This window comes from Lytechinus variegatus, chromosome 3 (assembly GCF_018143015.1).
Source record: "Lytechinus variegatus isolate NC3 chromosome 3, Lvar_3.0, whole genome shotgun sequence".
NCBI classification, from domain to species: domain Eukaryota; kingdom Metazoa; phylum Echinodermata; class Echinoidea; order Temnopleuroida; family Toxopneustidae; genus Lytechinus; species Lytechinus variegatus.
The window spans coordinates 61,015,552-61,028,736 of NC_054742.1; the positions used below are offsets into that span (position 1 = coordinate 61,015,552).

Consider the following 13,185-nt stretch of genomic DNA (forward strand, 5'->3'; position numbering starts at 1 on the left):
GCATTCATTCATTCTCTCATTCATATGAATGTTTGAATAGATACAATGTGAATAAATGAATTGAATAGATAAATAAATTGACAAAATGAAATTAAAAGAGAATGTAGTTTTTATGTCTTCTGATGTAGGCCTATATCTTACATAAGATGGAACGCCCTTTCAGACCATTGAGCATTGATGTGTTTACCTCTGAATCAGCAGATCTATCTGTATTGCCCAAGGGCATCTGATATTACACCAAGGTTTCATATCTTTCTCTTAGTGTCTAATGAGTGTGCACAGATTTTACATAGAGGATACAACAAAAAATTCTGATTTTTTAGTCAATTAGTTTTATTCTTTCCCTAGATTGGAATTACAATGCATTTTAAATTGCAGGTATCTCACAAAACCTGGGTTTAGAGTAAATTATGGTTGGCAGATTTTTTTTAAGTACACTTATTAAATCCTAACAAGGAGTTCCTATGCAATTGACATTTAGGCTAGATTTTTTTTTTGAGAATTCTTCGTTTTGCCTGGACAGTTGATCAGTAAATGATCGTGTGACACCTTTTTGGCTACTTGTATTTATTCTCGTACCAGTTTCATGTAAGACCTATCTCTCTCTCCCTACCCCTCTCTCTTTAAATTTTCATTATTAAATTCTCCACCCCCTTCTAATTTAATTACCAGTCAATTTTTTTTAAGTTTATCATGAATTTTAAATTCAAAATTTATTTTATCATTCTTTAAAAAAAGAGCCTCATCAGTTAAATGTACCTACTAACCCTCTTCTCATCAACATTGATTTGAACACCCTCTTGCATATCTCATCCCCTCTCTCACTCTTTATGGATTTGCATATCAACTTTTGTAATCCTTAAAGGGGAAGTTCACCCTGAAGAAACGTTTCTTGTAAAAAAAAAATAGCAGAAAATTTTTTGAATATTGATGAAGTTTTGAGGAAAATCCATTGAATATTAAAAAAATTAGAAAGTTTAGTTTTGGATTTGTGATGTCATATACGAGCAGCTGCCCCAGATGTTATGTAATATATAATGCATAAATTTCAGTTTTTTAATGGTTCGTGATTACTTTTTTGTTGTTGTTTTTAGGAACAGATGTGAAATGATTTGTCTATTGATATACCGAAGGACAGTAAAAACAGTTTTCTGAAAAAATGACATTTCATTGACTTTTTGCCATTCGATATGTAGGGAAGCTGCTCGCATATGATGTCACAAATCAAATAATTAAAACTAATGAAGTTTTTTATTCTTTGATGGATTTTTCTCAAACCTTCGGCAATATCTTGTTAATTTTTTTCTGCTATTTTTAATTTTTACAATAAACTTTTTGTCAGGGTGAACTCCCCCTTTCACCTCTTCTCACCTCAATTGGTGTTGGTCTATAACTGAGTGCAATCACATCCAAATAATCCATGGCCCTTCCATTCTTCCCTGTCAAACCATATTATCACCTTCCTCTCTTTCCTCCTACCTCTTCCTTATTCTGTTTTCCTGTCCCTCCTCCATCTCTTTTGTCTGTCTCTTTCACCCTCCTTCCCTCCCTATTCCCCCCCCCCAATGAGCAGAGAATAAGATGATGATGATTACCCACTGAAGGGACTTTCACACTTTGTTGTACAACCATTTAGGTTATGATATATTTTGCACACAATTTCATTGCGGCCAATTTTGAAGCCCCCCCCCCCCCCTTCCTAATGTCCACAAAGCCCAGTGCATGAAGTTGATTAATTTTGTCTCACAATTGTTTTAGCAAAAGATCCAATTTTTTTAAGATCCAAGTGCTCTTATGATGTAAGAAATTTTGAAAACTTCACTTTCCAACAAAGATGTATAACCTCATTGCCAATTTGTAGTAATATTTATTCTTAATTTGTAAATACCATATATTCTTTATAAAATTACATCTCTTAATTCATTGGTGATTATTGTTCAAGAATACAAAACAATTGTGTGAAAAATATAATAGCACTTTTCCTGAAAATACTATTGAAATAAATCTAGAATATGTTTTCAAAATCAACATTTATTCCACAAAGTGTGAAGTTCACTCATGTAAAATAAAACAATGAAATATCCCCTATTTTCAAACGTAATTATACCTGGAATGTTGTTAAGAGCATTGTTATTGAGGTATTCACTAATGACTCGATTTTGTTCTACTCTAAGATTTTTCTTCTGGAATATAGTAAAACTTCGGGGCTGTCCAAACTCACATACATCTGTAATTCTGAAGCTTCGTTATTCCGAAGGTTCGACAATCTGAAAACGAAATAAGGTTTGTTGTTCCGAATGTTCGTTTATCTGAAAACAAAATGAGGTTCGTTGTTCATTTCGTTTTCGGACTAATGAACCTTCGGAATTACGAACCTCATTTCATTTTCGGATCAACGAACCTTCGGAATTACGAACCTTCGGAATTACGAACCTCATTTCGTTGTTGGACTAACGAAACCTTCGGAATTACGCCACAAATGTTCACATTAACGAACCCTTTTTCGTTTTCGGATTAACGAACATCGAGGTCTAGGCAATTATGTCTTTCAGTATTACGAACCTTCAGAATTACGAAGTGTAACCGTCCAAACTTTCTTTTCGGTTGATATGGACAGTGTATTTCATCTTTAGATAAAAGGAAAGTGTGGTATTTGCTGCCATGGCATTATAAAATAGTTTACCATCAATTTCAATCCACTTAGCAACATTTGTCAAATCTAGAATATGGATAGGAGGTGTGTGGGTGTCTGGGGATTTTTTTGGGGAGAGGGGGGTGAATCTGGCCTGCTGCAAGCCAAAGTGTGGCATGTTCCCCGAAAAGGTAATCCAAATCATGAGAGTGAATATGAATATAAGGAGATTTCTGTTTTTCTATTGATACCAAATGTATATCACCAAATGTTCAGTGACAATCACTCGGTTAAGGCTAAAGTAATGTGTCAAATTTGGAAAAGATCAAAATTGTATCTAAAAAAAAACATGAAATTAATCGTTGAATTACCGGTGCCTCTCTAAATTTGGTTTACCTTCTCACATTGTACAGCAACAATAAAAACCTTTAAGATGACTGGTATTCTGAAAATTGTGTTATCTTTTGTATTACATGTACCTTTTCTGTCATAATAAATTTAAAATGGAAGTACAGAATTAACGATAGAACTGAACTGTGCAACATGAGAAAATGACCTGCACATGAGCAAAACAACATGATTTTAAAGATGATACAATTTTCAGTATACCAGCCCTGGGCCCTGTTGCATAATATAAAATAGTGATAGGGATCCTAATCCAATGATTTGCTAAAACCGATCACGTGACCAGTCATTTTTTTAGCAGATACAAGAATTGCTGATGACTGGTTTTATTGAAGTCATGGTTTTGCAAATAACAAGGATCCACATCAATATTTTATCAAACATAACACAAACATAAATTTGCCAGAGCATTAAAATGATTACACACTCTTGTTGCCTTTGAAACGCCCTCAGCTTTGTCTTGGGCATGTTAGAACTGTTCCAAAGGTACCTTGGGTGTGTAATTCTTACTAATAATGCTCAAGCAAAATGTGCATAATTTTTTAACTATTTTCATGGCCATACACAGGGAGGTGGGGGGCTCAAATTTGAAAAAAAAATTAAGGGATGGGGAGAGGTGACAAAGCTTGTCATGAGCACTTTTGCTTGTTCAAAAGTAAATATTGAAAGGTTTTATGCAGTTTTGGTGAATTTCATGAAAATTATCGGTGAAAAAATACAAATTTTCAAAATCTCTGCCCCCCCCCCTTGTGTACGGCCATAAATATTATAGTCACCCAGCTATCAAATGTTAAAATTGGGAGGCAAGTTACTCCTGTAAATTTTATGCAACAGGGCCCGGGATGGGGTAGTAAGGAAACATTGTCACCTTTGGCTTGCAGAATAAGAGGGGAGGGGGGTCAAGAATCAATTTTAAAAGGGGCAGGCAATTCATTCTACACATTCCACAGTATACAGATGCACAACTGACAGGCAAATTTTCTTTTTACAAGGGATTAGATTTATTATTTTATCATTTTTTTCAAAGAAAAAAAATGACCAGCAGCCAAGAAGATTCATTCAAGTAAGGAGGTTGCCATAGCAGCTGCTAACCTTGATTCAATGAGGCAAACCCCACCCCAAACAAAATGACCAGCAGCCTGATCTGAGCTTGGAGTCTTGACAAATCACACAATATGTAACATCACCACTGAGGGACCTATTTTTCAATGTTCAGAGAAGGGCGCTGGATACTGTTGTGTATGGTATTCAACTTGCCACAATGAGAGTGCTTTAATAATGATTTCAATTATATTTTGTGTTGCCATAACTATGTGAGACAATGCAATCAGGTGTCCAGTAATTCTTTACCAAGGGCAGTAAACTTTGTAAAAAATAGTGGGTGGCAATTTTCCCCAAATCAGGATTTTTTTCTTTTCTTTTAATGACTGTAATCTCTTTTTACCTGGTATTTCTTCCCATTCCTGTATCGTTTTGTTAGCTGTGTGTCAATCCATTGATTATAGTCTTTATATACCTCCCAGTACTATTCATTCTAGCTGTTGCTCTTTATTATAGTCTAATATTTTGATATGAATTGTGCCTAAAAAGAGACATTTCCTTTACCCCCCCCCCCCCCCCCTCTTCTTTCCCAACTACTGCCCTTCCCTCTTCCTTGCCATAAGAATCAATGTCTTTTTTAGTCTTTTCATTCACCCTTGGAAAAAGAAAAACACAACCTCATTTTCATTAATCTGCTCCCTTACAACCCCCCCCCCCCCCCACTTCAACCTAAATACCAGTTTAAGTAATCCACTGATTGTGCTCTCTTCCCATACCTCCCTCTACTGTCTTTTCAGGGAAGCATTTTCATGGAAATTTTTGTCTGATTTTCACCAACAAATCCTTGCATCTGATTGGCTTAGAGCAAATAAATGATAATCACTACTCGTTTTTAAATGGTCCCCATATTTGCCCATTTTCAATCATTTCACATCCTTTCAACATTTACTATCCATGACTGATACTACAATGTTCTAATTTTCAAATTAATATTCAGAGTTATTGTTACAAATCATTTTCATATTTTCATTAAACAATTTTATATCATCGAATGAAAAAAAAATAATTGGCTAGGTTTTTTGGGGGGGGGGAGAGGGAGGAGCTTATCTTATCAAAAGAGCAAATGAATATTTTATGATTTTGCAAGTAAATATACCTTTATCTGTACATGATGCAATCACGTTTCTTTGAATTTCAATGAACACTGAATTTTTTTCCCTGTCCAGCTAATTTATTCATTCACCTTCATTACAAGAACTAAATGTTTGTTGCATACTGTATCATCATGCCTCCATGAACTCTGAGTGATCAGGCGAGGCACCGACAATGAAAGATAGATCTAATAAGTTAGAACCTCAACATAGGCTTGTCCTGAGGGAGTACACTTCATATCCCACAATGGTTTATAATCCCCCATCAATCATTACAATACAATGCATGAACCATAGTAGTGAAGCAAAATGTCAAATTTCAGAAGCAGCATCCAATAAAATCTTTCCATGGATAAAAGAAACCCTTTCTTCAGCAGAATGGTCATCAAGAACCAATGACAACTCTCACAGACCAAACTAGTTCCAGACTGGATGGAGGAAACCACTTCATTAGCCAAAGTGTCATGGAGTGTTGGAACAACCTACCAAAACATGCTATGTCAAATCTGACAAACGGCATGCAACAAGATTTCCCAAACTTGTTCCACACTGGATATAGGAAACCATTTCTTGAGCCAAAGGGACATTGTGGGGAAAATCTACCAATCACTGCCATACAGACTGGAACATGGATGAATGAACAGTCAAGCTTGAGGTCCTTCTCTTACATAAAGGATTTAAGAAGAAATCCCGACACAATTCTATGATGGTCTGCAATGTTATGCATTGTCTGATCATTGCAGAGAAAGTGAAAGACTCACAAGTTCCGATGAAATATGTTTAGACGGCACAAGATCATAAGCAAATTGAATCAAGTGGATGCCCTTCTCCAAATATAACTGGCAATGTTAAGCAGGTACATGCATACCTTATTAACCTTAACCCTATCTAGCCCAGGGGGGCGGCCTTTTAGCCAGCTTGACATTTTTTTGCAATAAATCTATAAAGATCAGACTACAAAATTTTATGAATTTTTTTTCATGCAGCCTTTAAGACCAAATTCACAATGTGATGGTATGCGGTTACGAAGTAAGGCAACATTTCGTAAGTGCATATCAGACCCAAAATTGCTCTAAAACATGATTGCATTTGACAAATCCAATACAATGTCTGTTTGGAGCCAAAATTCATAAATATATCATTATATTTACCTTTACTGATCACAAGCTATTAACTTGAAGATCATGCAGTCAAGGGTCCCCCCTTCCCCCATATATGTAATTTCAAAGTAGCTTGGGCTAAATAGGGTTAAACAGAGTAACTTTCCCTCACTTTAAGGGATTACATTTCTGAATACCTGAACCTAATGAAGCTTCCTCTGAACAGCAAATCTATTTGAAATTCATTCCAAAGAAAGAGCATTTCCTCCTGGACACAGAAAATGAATGTTGACCATGACTTAAAGAATCTGCCTTATTTGAATTCAACAAGTGCTTTGTCGTTAATTAAGTAGAGTTGCACACTAAGCCAGAAAATGTACATATTTTCCCTTTTGGTGACAATGTCGGCAGGCAGGAGTAGCAAAAAATGGTCTTCAATGACTCTGACTCGGTAATATCAAAACTTCACATTGCCTTTCATTTCATCAGAGTCTAATAAATCTGGAAAAATCAAATAAACACAGGAAAATATCAAATGGCTGGAAAAGAAAACAAGTGGAGCACCTCTGGTAGTCTTGCCTGCATTACACGATTCCACAGACCAGCAGTGTTGACTTTGAAAATGACTGTGGAATAATTATTCACAAAAACACCATTCAAATGATACTTAAATACCATGTTCATTGACCCAAATGACATATGACCTTGATCACGTGACCTAAGGCTTGTGCAAGATGATCTGTGATAATTGTTGACCTATATCCAAACAATTTCAAAGTCATGATGACAATTCAACAAACACCCCCAACATGGCCAAAGCTCATTGACCTTAAATGACCATATTCATGTGACCTAAAACCCATGCAAGATGTTCACTGATACTAGATTATCCCTCTGTCCAAGTTTCATGAACTAGGTCCATATATTTTCTAAGTTATGATGACATTTCAAAAACTTAATTTAAGATTTTTATGTTGATTCCCCGAACATGATCTAAGTTCATTGACCCTAAATGACCTTTGACCTTGGCCATAGTTAATTGATACTTGATTACCTGTATGTCCAAGTTTCATGAACTATGTCCACATACTTTCTGAGTTATGATGATGACATTTCAAAAACTTAGCCTTTGGTTAAGACGTCAATGTTGACGATGCCACCGCCGCTCTGCTATGCAGGTAAGACAGAAATGACCAACTTGAACTAGATCCACTGAAACTTCCTCTAATGCCACCCCAATGAGGCCAACACTCTCACAAGACATCAGCACTTGTGAGTCCAAGAAGTGAGTGACTTGTCTGAGGTTTTGAAGAACTCTGGATACCATGAGTAAGCTTAAAAGAACACCATTCCTTGTGATCAGACAGTACTTGAAGATTATCGCAACATTAGCAGTTTTCAAACACCAAATATAAAGACATCAAAGGCAACTGAAACAAATTTCTGGAATTCAGCAGTGATCTCTTCAAACATACGTCACCAGTTGCTCTCTCTTCTCTTTGTGTAGAACAAATGTATACCTGCGTCGATTTGGAGTGCAAACCAGTTTAAGTTCGATCTTGATCAATGCCACCAAGTTCCAAAGCCACATTGACTGAACTGCACCATCAATATATCATTATAAAGGATAACCTGAAACACTACACTGACAAGGCTCTAGAAATCAAAATTTGACATTGCACTTCTAAAGCAAGATTCCAGACTTACATATATTGCTCTGATTGAAGGAGCATTTTTTTTTACAAATTGTGAAAACCAATGAAGTGCACAACCCTCAAAAAATTATATCCGAAGTTGAAGATTTGGGCAGACAAACCTATATTGAGAATCTACCTTGATCATCACATATCTTAACATTCGTGCAGTCCACATATCTCTTCGCATTCTGTGAAAACATGATGGATACAGTACTCGCACAAACATTATGTCTCTGGTGATACCATTGGCATTGGCACAAATATGAGGTTTATGTAGGTACATGGTGAAATGACAGCGATAAAGTTTGAAATATTAATTTATATTGGTCTGACCAAAAAATATCACGTACAGAAAAGGAATATATATAATGCAAAATAATTTATATTGCTATATCATTGCTCTCCAATTAAAAAAAATTTAACAAGATCAAAGTCTTTGAATATATCAAATCTGTTTATCTTATTAAATCAGGCATGGTAATGATGTTGCAACAATGTGAAACAAGGATAAAGTAACAGCAACAGCTAGAATGAAAAGTACTTGGAGGTATATAAAGAAAGACTATAATCAATGGACTGACACACAGCCAACAAAAGGATACAGAAATGGGAAGAAATACCAGTAAAGGTAAAGAAAAGGGATTACAGTCATTAAAAGAAATGTTATTGCCCTCAGTACATAATTACTACAAAACTGATTGCATTGTCTCACATATTTTAGGTCATACAAAATATCATTATCAAAGCTCTTACATTGTGGTAAGTTGTATACCTTGCACAACTGTGTCCAGTGCCCTTCTCTGCACACTGAAAAAGAGATCGTAGTGATGTCGCTAATTGTGTGATTCTGGCAGGAAGATCCCAGCTCAAACCAGACAGGAAGCCATGTTTGTGAGGTTCAGGGCCTACCATCATCAATCAATTGAGGTCAGCTGCTATGGTCCTCCAACTTGAATGAATCTTCTCAGCTGCTGGTCTTACAATTTTTTTCATGAAAGAAAAATCATAAATACAAATCAAGTATAAACTAGAAGATAAACACACACTAAAGAGCAGGTCCAAGCTTTCCGACATTATAAGTTACTTTCAAGGCAAATCAAAGAAAGGTATCATAAAGATTTAAGAATGTCTGATAATCACTCTTATATTTCCACTTGCATGTGGAAAATAATGACTCCTCATATTGGTTGGATCACACACAAAGGTAGCACTCTACTGTGTATGAATCAATGCGACTACACATTGAATATTGTGCCCCTGTTTAGTGTTATATTTACCTATTTGTAAAACACTCCCCAGATTTTTTGCTAATGTCATTAACTTCCAAAATCTATCAAAATAATCTTGACCCTAAAATGCACTTTATAACACATGGTCTATGTACTGTGAGCATTTTCTCCTTTGTATGTAAAATAAAAAAAAATTAAAAAATTAAAAAAAAACACACATGTGACCAGCACCACATATTACTGGGACGCTGACAATTTTTAACAAAACTAGATCGATTCTCAGCTGCATTCATTCAAAAATATATGCATCCACTATTGCAAAAAAAATATATATATATAGTACAGACCTAACTTCTAAATTTTCAAATAATTACCTACATGAACTCTGATCATGTAATAACAAGAAAAATTAACAGATTTTCACTCACCTATACAGTTATACAATGACCCAATATTGAGGGTGAAATATGACTTGTGACCTTAGACCTCAAATCTAATTAAATCTTTGTCCTTGCAATATGCATACAGGAAAGAAGTTCTTCAATTATATTGAGAAAGAAATTCAATGTTATCATTGAAATAACCTCTTACCTCATATCGTCGGCCTTATGCCAAAAGGGCCTTAACTGCTTTTGGCCATTCCGAGATAATGGCGTTTAAAGGTTTTGGCCTATCTAATAATCAAAAGTTTGTGGTTGTTTTTTGCTTTTGAAGCCAATTTCGATAAACGTGTTAAGTTATTAAGTTTTACATGAAATGTGTTAAATTTATTATAAAATATTCAGAACCCCTAAAATCGGGTTAAGGCCCTTTTGGCATAAGGCCGACGATATTCAAGAAATACATGTATAGTCAGGTCTTAGTCACACCCATATGCGTTTGAAGTTGACCCCTAAAATCACATAGTTGTCCTTCCAATACACATAATAAAGGGAATTAGTTTGAAGTTGATCCTTCAAAATTGATAAATTATAGAGAAAACAAGAAAAAGACATCCATGACCTTTGACCGCATGATGACCCATAAATCTACTCTGTAATACTAAAAGTGATGAATTTGAAAATGTTCATATTATGAACTCTCTTGGTGTAACAATCGACAAAATTTGACTGAACATATCAATAATATTCATGGAAAAATAAGAATGTAGAAAGATATTGTGAAAAAATCCAAGCGGAGGGGGGGTGTATAGATTCTACGACAAGTAGATCCAGGGTAAAAAACCAGAGATAAAACTCAATAGGCGAAAAACTCTGGAAAACCTTTGGATCCACTTTTGCAGAATAGTCAACAAAAAGACACAAAAATACAACTTCATCAAGGGAAAGTTGATGATAATTACAGTCCGACCTCTCTTATCTTGCCTCCCTTTATCAGGATCTTTCTATTACCCGGACGCACACTTGCCAAGATTTTTTTAAATCTAGTACCTAAATCACCGAAAGAACTTAGACAGGATAATTTTCCAGTGAATCAGGGTGCAGCGCAACCATTTTATCACATTCTCTTTAATTTCAAGATAAAATGACACATATTTTGTTAGCTAGCGCTAGGTCTTAATACAGACAGAGCCACCTATCGTGTTTGAGCCTACAGTCGGTATAACAATGGCTGACTTTGCAAGCTGAGACACCCACCGCAATGATCCAATTTTCAAACTTAGTTTCGTCGAGTCATTCTCTTTCTTTTGAGGTATGCTCGATGTATAACTCAATCATTTCAGCAGGTAAATCATCCAAGAGTTTTGGCAAACCAATCAATTTCATTTCTGTAAAAAACGCCTATATTCTGCACTGACACTGCAGTGAATTCTGTCTGTGTAAGCCCACTACAATAGATTACATGTAGCTACCATTGGGGAGGCAGCTGCGTGTATTTAACATTGGGTCTCCCTGATCCAGATAAATCAGTTATCCAGGTTGGCGCTGGTCCCAACATGTCCGGACAAGAGAGGTCGGACTGTAACTCCACAAATAACTACCAAACCTAATTACCACTTCATCTTAATTCTTATCCTAAAAAAATTTGCCAACAATTTCCAAACTTATGCATAAGTTATTACATTCAATCCTACTAAACGTGCCGTGTATAGTATGCATCCATTAAAGATATTTTGAGCTTCCCTGCCAGAGAGAACAAAAAACAGCTTGGACCTGCCCTTTGCAATTATAGAAAATTAATTTCAAACAAATTACAGCAATAATGCATATTAACCCAAACTGGGATGGGGGTTGGGTGCCTCTCCTCGGTGCATCACCCAATAAGTCCAAATCACGATAAATTTTTGCTCTAATGTCCAGTTTGATTTTTTCTATGAAGTCTTGGGCAACTTTTGAAACCAAATTCGAGATGCCCAGGTTTGCCATTCCAAAGCTATATAACATTTCGTAGGACCTGGGAGGCCCCTCCACTGCTTAACAAACTACCAACCAGAGCCCAACCCAGTTTGATAATTGATATAGGCCTGTATTCTGAACTTTGGTTTAAATTAAACCCTGGTTTAAAGTTGTGGTTAACTATAGAGAGCCAATCGGGGCACAAAACAGTACACATCCAATTCATTAACTCGTTTGACACTGAAATTGTTCATAATTGTCTGGGAATGATAAAATAAGTATATTCAGATACTGAAGTATTTTTCTTCATTACCGGTATAAAAGCAAAATATTAAACACTTTAAAAAATATATACAATAGAAACAGAATTTTTGGCTCACCATAATTTAAGCCAAGAATTAGACCATGGTCTAAGTAAAACCTGTCTTTACAAGCCATACAGTTTAACCCTGAAAGGACTGGGGGAGCCCGAGGGTCATCATGGCGTCCCACTTCACACGATTTTTCCAGAACGCACAAAATAGGCGCTGCAAATTTTTTTTTTTTTTCTTTGAAGCCTTGCACAACTTTGAGACAAACTTCGCGACTTATGGGTATCATGACACCACATGAAAAGATATTGTCACGCCGAAATGGCTCATTTTTATATTCATGTATTAAGTCAATTGGGAGATGAATTTCACAATGGATTATTTTTCATTCAAATGGTCTGCTTAATTCATAATAATTGAAAAAAATAATTATTTATGGTTTATTTTTATACTGGCCGAGACAGAAGGGTGGGGCGGCATCATACCCAGTCCTCAATATATCTCATATAGCCCAGTCCTTTTAGGGTTAAACTTACATTTGGTTTTCATTAAATTTGATTCACAAGACATAAATATTCTTTATTAAGGGGAAGTTCACCCTGATTAGTTGGTTTCAATTAAAGCAAAAAAATAGATAAAATTATGGGTAAAGGTTTGGTGGAAATTTGTTAAATAATAATGTAGTTAACAAATTTTGAAATTTTAATTTTGTGATATCACAGACAAGCATCTCCTTCATTTGTTATGTGGTACAAATTTTGAAAAGTGCCATATTCTAAAAATTTTTTAAAGTTGTTTTATTTTTGCGGTGGGTATGTCATCAGGCACATCACTTCATACCAAAACGTTATCAAAAAGCTTCTCTAATGTTGCTGTTTATCTAATCCAACTTTTCATCAGGGTGAACTTCCCCTTTAAATAGACAAGTGGAATACCCCTGGCAGTCTTCGCCTGCATTAAGCAATGCAATATAGCAACAAGCAGTGTTGACTTTGTGACAATGATATACAGTATCAAATATTTCTCTTGTTCATTTACCCTTCATAATGTAGCAATGCAATGTTGTGGACGCGCTAATGACTAGCCTCAACAACCCCTCCTATTGTCCTTTAGAAAATTTGCAGCTCTTTGTATTTTTTCCTTACTTGTGCTTTAATAAAGAAATTCCCCTGATAGCAGAATGGCCTTGCCCAAAGATTTTGAAATTTTAAAATACGAGCTTCAAGGAATAAGGAAATGAATGGATATGAGCATTTACTGAAGAGATGGAAAAATATAAATTT

The 13,185-nt window shown here is 35.5% G+C and overlaps 1 long non-coding RNA gene across 1 annotated transcript; it reads left to right on the plus strand.

The window, feature by feature from the left end:
• The first annotated feature begins 6,971 nt into the window (after positions 1-6,971).
• Positions 6,972-8,687, plus strand: LOC121411558. Its single transcript, XR_005969487.1, has 2 exons — positions 6,972-8,255; positions 8,294-8,687. It is a non-coding gene; the product is annotated as an uncharacterized LOC121411558 (long non-coding RNA).
• The last annotated feature ends 4,498 nt before the right edge of the window (positions 8,688-13,185 follow it).